Here is a 10028-nt window from a genome sequence, read left to right on the forward strand (position 1 = left end):
ACACTACACAGCGCTTAGAAACACGAAGCAACCAAGAATTCTTAAAGAGATAACGTACTTCTGAGTGACATAATTGATTTAGTTTTAAAATGTTTAAAAGTTCTTGTAAAAATTTATTTAATTAAAAAACTCCAAGATTTATGTGTTTATAATAGATTTCCTGAAAATATGTATTTACATAATTTTTTTGTGAAAATATGTGTTTTTATGTGAAATAAAATTCGGGTTTTAAACTTGAAATGTTGATGTTCGGAATTTTTAACTTTGTTAATTGTGTTTTATCACACGCAAAAATAATATTTAATTACATAGAAATCCGCTCCTTAATGATCATTTTCAGCATTAAAAAATATCCTTGTAAATGACAATGTATGACAACAGAGAACCTTGAAAATTTGTTAATTGGTTTTGCTATCAGAAAAGGTAAGCTAAACAAAGAAATAATGCGTAAATATTGAACCTTAATGTAAAATAAAAACATACCTGATTCACATTTTGTTTTTCAGGCACTTAACTCTTAAAAAAGTGGGTTTTTCATAGGCTATATTTTTTTTTGTTTTATTGTCCGTATTTCAGACTGTGCATATAAACCCTGATCCTAATTATGTCATGTAACTTGGGAATCGCTGCAAGTGAATATTCAAACATTACGCGTGTTATCGCGTTATCGGCGAGGTCTCCTTGACGGGCACCGAGCAGGTCGCCTGCCACGGGGACAAGTGAGTCAGTTGTGAAAATGGCGGTGAGGATCCTCGGCACTGAAATTACAGCCTACAGAGTGTACAGAGTGGTCGCCACTCTCATCAGCCTCGTTATCCTCGCCACCTTCACTGTCTTCGTCTTTTATCTGAGCTTCAGAAACTACGATTTGTTCTCATGGCATCCGTCATTCATGACACTGGGGGTGAGTTAGTGTCGCAGTTTTTTAAAGCTACGAAGATATCAGTTTTATTTACAGTATGTGTGGCGCTATATTATCGGCTTTAATTACCATCTATCACATTACTAATATTTCTATAATGCACGTCTTAAAATACATCAGAGTTTCCAGTTTGTACGTTATTTTTCTGTATTTCTACTTCATTATGACTGAATGATTGAACATTTTTTCTTGTCATATGTCTTCAACCATGTATTGTAATAACGAAGATTAAATTTACAATATTCTCATGGAAAATATCGATTAAAATGTCGGTTAAACCTTAACTTTCCATTTATTTTTGTATGAGGAAACTAATAACAAAAACTATGAGCACTTCGAATACAAATGATGCATTTTATATAGATTTTATTTACGGAGTATTTATGAAATTGCAAACTTCAAGCAGTAAATGTTATGAAAGCAAATAATAATAATAATAATAATAATAATAATAATAATAATAATAATAATAATAATAATAATAATTGCAGATTTATCTTTCGAAGAGGTAGAAAAATTCAAATAACTTGGAACAACAGTAACAGATATAAATGACACTCAGGAGGAAGTTAAACGCAGAATAAATATGGGAAATGCCTGTTATTATTCGGTTAAGAAGCTTTTGGCATCCAGTCTGCTGTCAAAAAATCTGAAAGTTAGAATTTATAAAACAGTTATATTACCGGTTGTTCTGTATGTTGGACTCTCACTTTGAGAGAGGAACAGAGATTAAGGGTGTTTGAGAATAAGATTCTTAGGAAAATATTTGGATCTAAGAGGGATGAAGTTACAGGAGAATGGAGAAAGTTACACACCGCAGAACTGCACGCATTGTATTTCTTCACCTGACGTAATTAGGAATATTAAATCCAGACGTTTGAGATGGGCAGAGCATGTAGCACGTATAGGCGAATCCAGAAATGTATATAGAGTTGGGAGGCTAGAGGGAAAAATACCTTCGGGGAGGCCGAGACGTAGATGGGAGGATAATATTAAAATGGATTTGAGGGAGGTGGGATATAATGATAGAGACTGGATTAATCTTGCACAGGATAGGGATCGATGGCGGGCTTATGTTGGGGCGGCAATGAACCTCCGGGTTCCTGAAAAGCCTGTGAGTAAGTAAGTAAGTATATAATAATATTGTAATAAAATATATCTAATTTTGAGTCTGTAGAAATTATTCCTGCAGAAACAATAAAAACGTAAAGAAATACTTTCAGAATTCGTATCTTGACCTTAACGAACTTATATCTATAGCACAGAAATGTGTAACACCGAAAACCTGTATAATTTCTCGCACTGTGTTGGAAGTAATCAAATAATTATCCTGTAGATGTGTCAGATGGTCGCTCAGGTAATGAAAATCTAAAGAAGAAATTCCAAGAGAAATACAGAATGGTGGTGATGATGATGATGATGATGATAATAATAATAATAATAATAATAATAATAATAATAATTTGCATATTACGTCATTATTACCGCACCATGAGGAAATGTCCTTGCCAGCATAACCTGAAACTTTTCCGCCACATAATAGCCTATGAACTTCATATCTAACCAGTCAGCTTAAACTGAAAACAAAAATAAATTTAAAAATAAGTAAGTATACAATAATTGAATAAGGTATTTCAAGAAGGTCCCCAACTGTCACATTTTTCATTTTATCCTGATATCCTTTTCGGAACACTAATCAAATGGCGCCTAAGAATACCGTATATTTCAAGAAGGACCCCATTATCGTAATAGGGCCGTTATTGAACTATTTGATTTACTAATGGAATCGTTCCTGAACTCTAACAAGTACCATACTTTGGCTGTAATGAAGTAGTTTCAGTGCTTTATCATTATATAGAAAATAACATACTTCAAACTGTAAAACGACTGCATGTTTTCACTGATAGTAGTCTAGGACAAAATCAAAATAGGCTATAACGACGTTGAGGTTTTGGCAGTCATTTGTAATAAATGGGAGGTTCACTGAAGTTCTTCATTTTCCTGAAAGGGGACTTAGTTACCTGCCTTGTGATAGGCAGCTTGGCGTGATTGAGAGAAAACAAAGGAAAATTTTGAAGAGTAGAATAGCTTGATAGAAGAAAGTTATCCTGTTGTGAGAGTGGGAAGGAACATAGTAAAGAACTTCAGTGGAGTGTAGGCCTAACTACATACTATTATTATAAACAAAAGTTTCAGTGGTAAGGTAAGAAGTTTATGATAAGTAAATACAAACTTTTTGAGTCTAATGTAAACCATGGAATGGAATGGAATTTAAGTGAGGGGGAGTGCACGGATGGCCCAGCACTGCGACCTATTGTGATCTATTGCGCTAATCTCGATATGGAATGAGTTGCTTACCACAGATACCCTACGCGCACCAATCCAACCACATGACTCTAACGACCGGTCCTTACAGCCAACAGAAATCCATATACCATTCCTGCTTCGGCAACATCCCCCAAGGCCCCCCTGTCGGTCCGAGGCGAAACTCCTCCCCGAGTAGGTCCGCCTCGGGTGCCATTGCAAAAGCCATCCAACGTCGTTTAGCTACACTCCACGGAGGGCAGTCGAGAGAGCCAGTAGTTCCAGGAGGCCGCCTGTAGAGTGAATTGAAAAACCAGAAACGAGATGATGAAAAAAGGATGATGGGAGAGAAAAGGATGTTGGGTGAGGAAAGGATGATGGGGGAGGAAAGGAAATGGCGAAGGTGAGTGGGGTTCCAATCGCTTGATAAAGTTACCTGATATTCATCCATAGGAGTGAGGGAAAAACCTCGAAAAAGCCTCACCCAAGCAACTCGTCCTGACCGGGAGTCGAAACCCGGTACCATAAAACTAACACTGAAGGCACATACGACGTTGAATGCATTCAACACAGATGAATTTAAGATGGTAAAACCAAACATACAAATCATAAGTATGCTCACAGAACCTGTTTATGTAAGTGACTGTGAAAGCTTTAAAACTGAGGGATATTTTGAACCTTACGCAGTATTTATGTGTTGAAAATAAACCATATTGCTTACAGCTTAAATCTGACAGAATACAACCATAACAGTGAGTCTGACAGTGAATCTGATTAGGGAATATGATAATTATTATTGTTGAATTTCTGACTTCAAAACTTCATAATAAAACTGTTAAAGTAGGTATTTTGTGTTGAGTTTGAGAAAGTAGATGCTTTTTTTTTTCAGTATGAGATAGGTCTTATTGTCTGTAGAAAAAGTGGTAATTTGCAATAAAGCGCAATTTTTGTAAAAATTTATTAGTATATAATAATATGTACTCTTTCCAATATAAGTTTCACACATAAGGATTTCACTGTAGTTCGGGAAGAAAACAGTTTTTTGTCTCTCCTGAAGAAAACAAAGGTTTCCTGAAGTTAGGTCCTTCTTGAAATACCCTATTCAATTTATAATATACTTAGTGTGGTAATACATTTCAAAATGTTGTATAACATCGTTCGTAAATATGTGATTAATAATAATAATAATAATAATAATAATAATAATAATAATAATAATAATAATAATAATAATAATAATAATAATAATAATAATAATGACATTTTCGAATAAAATGTTTGCATGAGCTTGAAATGTTATTACATTGTTTGTTTTTCAGTTCATGTTTTTGATGGCGGAGGCTATGGTGATGCTTTCTAAGGACAATATCTTCATATTCTTACGTATGAGTCACAAGCAAGCAGTCCAACAGCACTGGATCTTGCAAGTAGCTGCAGCTGCATGCATAACAATCGGTTTAGTGACAATAATAGCTCACAAGAACGAGGAACATCATGAACATTTCCACACCTGGCACGCCGTGACTGGAATAATAGCTGTGGTGCTTTGTGGCATCACGTGCTGTCAAGGACTTCCTACTCTGTATTCTTCAAGACTATACGAATGGATTAAGCCCAATAAAATTAAGTTTATACACGTGTGTTTTGGGATAGCTGCTTTCGTTTTCGCTGTAATTTCTGAGTCTTTTGGGATCTATACTAAATTCTTCACCAGAGTTACAAATCCAGATGTGCAGATTATCTGTCTTATGCTCGTACTTTTAGCTGCAGTCGTTGTAATTGAAGGCGCAATTAGAACGGCTTACACGAGGAAGACTAACTGGTACATGTGAACTTGTTTTGGGTTCTTGTTTTTGAGACTTGGAGAGTCAGTATATGGACCACAGTCTAGTACATACAGTCACGAAGCTTGAGATAATTTTTTGCATTTCTCGTGATATAGCGTTCCAAGCGGCTAGCGACTATGGTCCGTTCCAGGAATCTGTTGAGTAGAAAGACGAAATAAAACCTGTGTGCAAGTGGTATGTGAGAGAGCTAGGACCAATGACCGCTCTGGGGGGAGGCATTGGTTGAACGAAACTACCAATCGCTTGCAGAGAGGGGCTCATTTCTGTCTGAACACTCTACCACGAGCATCTTGCCCCTTAGCGGCCTCGAGCTGATGCTGCCGGCAAGACACTCCGGTACAAATAGACTCCGCCCCCACATGCGCCAAGTAATTCTATAGATTCCTGGGATAGACCATAGGAATACTAGGAACAATAGACTGTGCCGTATTTCGCATTGTTGTGAGAAAAAGGAAAAGTTGTGTAAACTGTGAAATGTTCCTTATCGTTTGTAATAAATGTTAATGGCTAAAATACAATAAGTGAAATAATCATATAAGACAAAGAGGAGACTTTGTAGTGCTATAAATTGTAAGAAAAAGAGGCCAGAGTTATCCTTCTTTCGAAAGATCCAACAAGATGAGTTTATAAAACATACTGTATATTGTCGACCTGGTTGGCGAGTTGGTATAGCGCTGGCCTTCTATGCCCACGGTTGCGGGTTCGATCCCGGGCCAGGTCGATGGCATTTAAGTGTGCTTGTCAGTAGATTTACTGGCATGTAAAAGAACTCTTGCGGGACAAAATTCCGGCACATCCGGCGATGCTGATATAACCTCTGCAGTTGCGAGCGTCGTTAAATAAAACATAATAAAAATATATAATAAAAATAATACTATAGCTATACTTCACGAAAATAATAAATAAACCTTATTTATTTAATATTTCAATAATGAAAGGAAGGTGTTAAGGTTTTCAAAAGAACACAATAACGTCTGCTAGGGAAGAGGTCTGAGATGAGGCGATAGTAGCGATCCTAGTGGCTAGCAACTAGCAAGTTCAACTGTCAATATATTCCCCATGTACTGAGCTTCGTGACTGTATGTACTAGACTGTGATATGGACCTCTTTCAGGCACATTTCAGAGAAGTAGGCTACTTTATACTTGAATCTCATTCATAACTTATAAAAAGAGTACATTTCAATTGCGATTCTTTATTCAAAATCCTTCGTAAATTAGAAGAACCATAAGGAAGTATTGCTCGACCACGTTAACATTACATGTCGTGAAAGATCGTAGAGCGCTATGAGGAAAGCTGTCATTGTTGGTGAAGGCAGGAAAGGAAGTGATCTTATAGTCATAAAACAGCATGTTAATTGAACAATCATACCTTAACAGATTATTTCAAATTACTGTTACTGATATTATACAAAGAAGACTTAATACACTAGATAACACTATTACTTCCACGAGAAGCACACACTGAAAGCAAAATTAACTGCACATCTCTTAAATCTTAAGGAATAAGTGCCTCTAGGTGCGCTCTCTTCTCTAAAATGTTCATCCCACAAATTTTGTTAGCGTGATGGTGTTGTAATGAAATATGATGCCTTATTCAATTCCCGCTTTAATTATAAAGTTTGCAAATAATCAATAGTGAAACGAGAATGGAAGGAAGACAATCTTTTACAAGTGACTTATCCCCTTAAAATCTCATAGGATCTGTAATGTATCCAAACACAATTTCTTTAGTGAGGAGCTATTGAGACTGAAGGTTTGATTGTTTTACAAGATGTAAATAAATATAATAATAATAATAAACAGAATCATCGAAACGTAATGTAAACAACATTCAGTGTATTTCATCAGAATATAAGAAGTCTAAGAAATACGACTGATGAACTCCTTGCATTCTTAAATTCCGAACATTTAAATTCGAATGTGCTATGTACTGTATTACCGAACACCTTATGAAACATCAGGAAATATTGTCCCTCTCACTGGAATGATATAAATTAGGTGCTATAGGTATCCTACAAGCAAAACTCAGCTCAGACTCCTCGCGCCGCGCATGCTATACCCCTCTAACCCCCCTGCAGTAGGTGGGTTATTTAATAAGCGGCTATTGGTATAATTATGACGGCTACGGTTGCGGACATGTGCACTCAAAGAGCAATTGTAACAATAACCAATTAAGTGAATATAACATTACAAGATGTCAACATCGTCTCTTTCTAAGAAACAATCGGTTTCTATCTTCACTGGAACTGTCCTTATATTTAAATTTTAAATATTTAAATTAAATTAGATTAATATTTAATATAAAACGCTATGTGACTCCCTGACTCTGTAGCAATAACACGTGTTCAGTTCAGCACAAGAAGATAATACGTGCGCATGCGCATAGTGTCGGGGGTGTGATTGGAGACGGGGAGCATGCTGGGAAAGGGAGCATATGTCATCTGTGCGAGACAGTCACGCCCTCTGGTTTCTGCGCACTCAGTTTTGATTGTTGGATGCCTATAGTTACTGCAGAAAGCTCTTGAGGATGGAGACGTCAGTGTATTTCTTAGATCTGACCTTAATTTTAAAAATATTGATCTTTCACATTTTTGCAAAGACATGGATTTGGAAATATATAATTTCATTATAACATGTCTTTTTAGAGAGTCATCTGAAGACCATAAAAATTGTATTCATTTATTGAAAAAGACACTGGAGTACTTACAGAAACTAAAACGTGAATGCATTATTTGCGGAGACATCAATGTGCATTATCTAACGGTAGCAATAGGAAAGATCAACTAAATTCATTTCTTGTATCTTTAAATTTAATTCACACAGTAAATTTTCCAACCAAAATATCAAAGGATTCAGCTACTGCAATTGACAATATATTTATTGGAAAGTAGAGAATAGGTATGTCTCAAACAACCCCAATAATTAATGGCCTTTCGGATCATGATGCTCAACTCCGAAATATAAATATTAACACATCATCAAAAAAGCCTACTAAAGTGAGATTAATCATTATAAACAGGGAATCATTCAATAATTTTGAAACAAATCTTAAAAGTGAAACATGGTAATCAGTAGGGTTAAGAATTGTATGCCGTTACATTGCGCCTCATTCGCCTCTGACTTTAGGTACCAGTACGTAAATACAGTACGTTGGGGTGGGGGATTTCAGTGTGTTTCGTTCAGCAGTGAACTTTAGTTGATCGGTTACATTACCACCGAATAGTGCTATTCGTAACAGGCAACATTCAACGCCCTGTAAAGAACAATAATAGCGAGATGCCGAGGACGAAATTTGTAAGTTAATTTCAAATGAGAAAATGTTTAATAATGATACAGATTTTGAGATAAATAATGCTTGTGTAAAATATTTCAAATATGCTCCCATTGTTTCTGCAGAAGTTGAACGAAGTTTCTCTAGATGTAAGGCTGTGTTTTCTAGCAACAGATAATCATTCTCCTTTGAAAATTTGAAAATGTGGTTTGTTATTCACTGCAACAATATATGAAATGAAAAATTATGTAAAACAAAAACGTAATACACTATCATATTAACATAGACCTAGTGAAATAATAAGGCTGATACTTGTCAATGTTATGTTAGGTGTATTTTCTACAGACAGAAAATAACATGTAGTCATTAACGATATTGCGACAAAACTGAATAGTTGGAACACGAAATAGGAAAAAAAATGTAGCAAACAAGATGAAAAAAATACTGGATAAATATTATGGATATTTATAGTCCCGACGCTGTTATTTCCGGCGTGACTCCGCCTCTTTGCTTACGTCTTAGAAAGTGAAGGCTCTACTGTATAAAGTCTAGGTAGGTAGTATCGTTCGCCATTTTTGTTCTTACATTGCCGAGCTACCATACGACGAATCTATTTGCCACACCGTTAAACATTATCATGTCGTAGCTCCTATGATAATAAATCAAACTCAATGTAATTCAGCAAATAATTGAGGGCAAATAACGTCTTCGTGTGCTTTCTGAGAACGCCAACGAAAGAGCTAAAATGGCGGGCGATTATATTAAGTATTCATCGAGCCTTAAGAAATGAATCAGCGAATCACAAGACGCACACGTTTAAATGTAGCCGAATTGCAACGCGATTGGCTGCCGGAAATTAGAGTGACGGGACTATAGCTCTATGTAAAATAAGTGACAATTTCAAATGAGGAAATTTATTAATAATGATACAGATTTTGAGATAAATAATGCTTATTAAAATATTTCAAATACGTCCTCATTGTTTCTGCAGAAGAGAAACGAAGTTTTTCTAGATATAAGGCTGTGTTTTCTAGCAACAGGTAAATAATCATTCTCCTTTGAAAATTTGAAAATATTGTTTGTTGTTCATGGCAACAATATATGAAATGAAAAATTATGTAAAACAAAAACATGATACACCATCATATAGTAAAAAGGGCTGATACTTGTCAATGTTATATTATGTGTATTTTCTACAGACAAAAATTAAACTGTCTTTAAAATAGTGAAATTTTTCTTTAAGAAAGAAAATGTTGCCTTTAAATTTTTCTTTAGCTGATAGTTGTGTTTCGAAGTTAAAGGAGTGGCTTTCAATCATCCAAATGCTGAGGACTAACTTACAGTGATGATAAGCATGAGTTCAAACGAACGAAAGACACTGCTCTAACTCACCCCAACTCTGAGACGTACTCAAAGTCAGAGGCGCACGAAGCGCACTGGTAGTATAACTGCATATATTTCTCAGGCCTAGTAATCAATATATAGTCAAAGTGATATGAACAGTAAATTCAACGAGTTTCATAAAACATTTCTAAATATTTTTGAATACAGTTTTCCTGCAAAGTATAAAAAAATATGTAAAAATATCCAACAATAGATGGATTACACAAGGTATTAAAATCTCATGTAAAACCAAGAGATCATTATATTATATACAGAGTAAAAATAATAATGATACAAACT

At 35.4% G+C, this 10028-nt stretch overlaps 1 long non-coding RNA gene across 1 annotated transcript; it reads left to right on the top strand.

Annotated features, from left to right (window-relative positions):
* The first annotated feature begins 667 nt into the window (after positions 1 to 667).
* On the top strand, positions 668 to 9570 carry LOC138697779 (uncharacterized). Its single transcript, XR_011331608.1, has 2 exons — positions 668 to 904; positions 4546 to 9570. It is a non-coding gene; the product is annotated as an uncharacterized lncRNA (long non-coding RNA).
* Positions 9571 to 10028: the final 458 nt, after the last annotated feature.

The sequence above is a fragment of the Periplaneta americana genome, chromosome 4 (assembly GCF_040183065.1).
Source record: "Periplaneta americana isolate PAMFEO1 chromosome 4, P.americana_PAMFEO1_priV1, whole genome shotgun sequence".
Taxonomy (NCBI): domain Eukaryota; kingdom Metazoa; phylum Arthropoda; class Insecta; order Blattodea; family Blattidae; genus Periplaneta; species Periplaneta americana.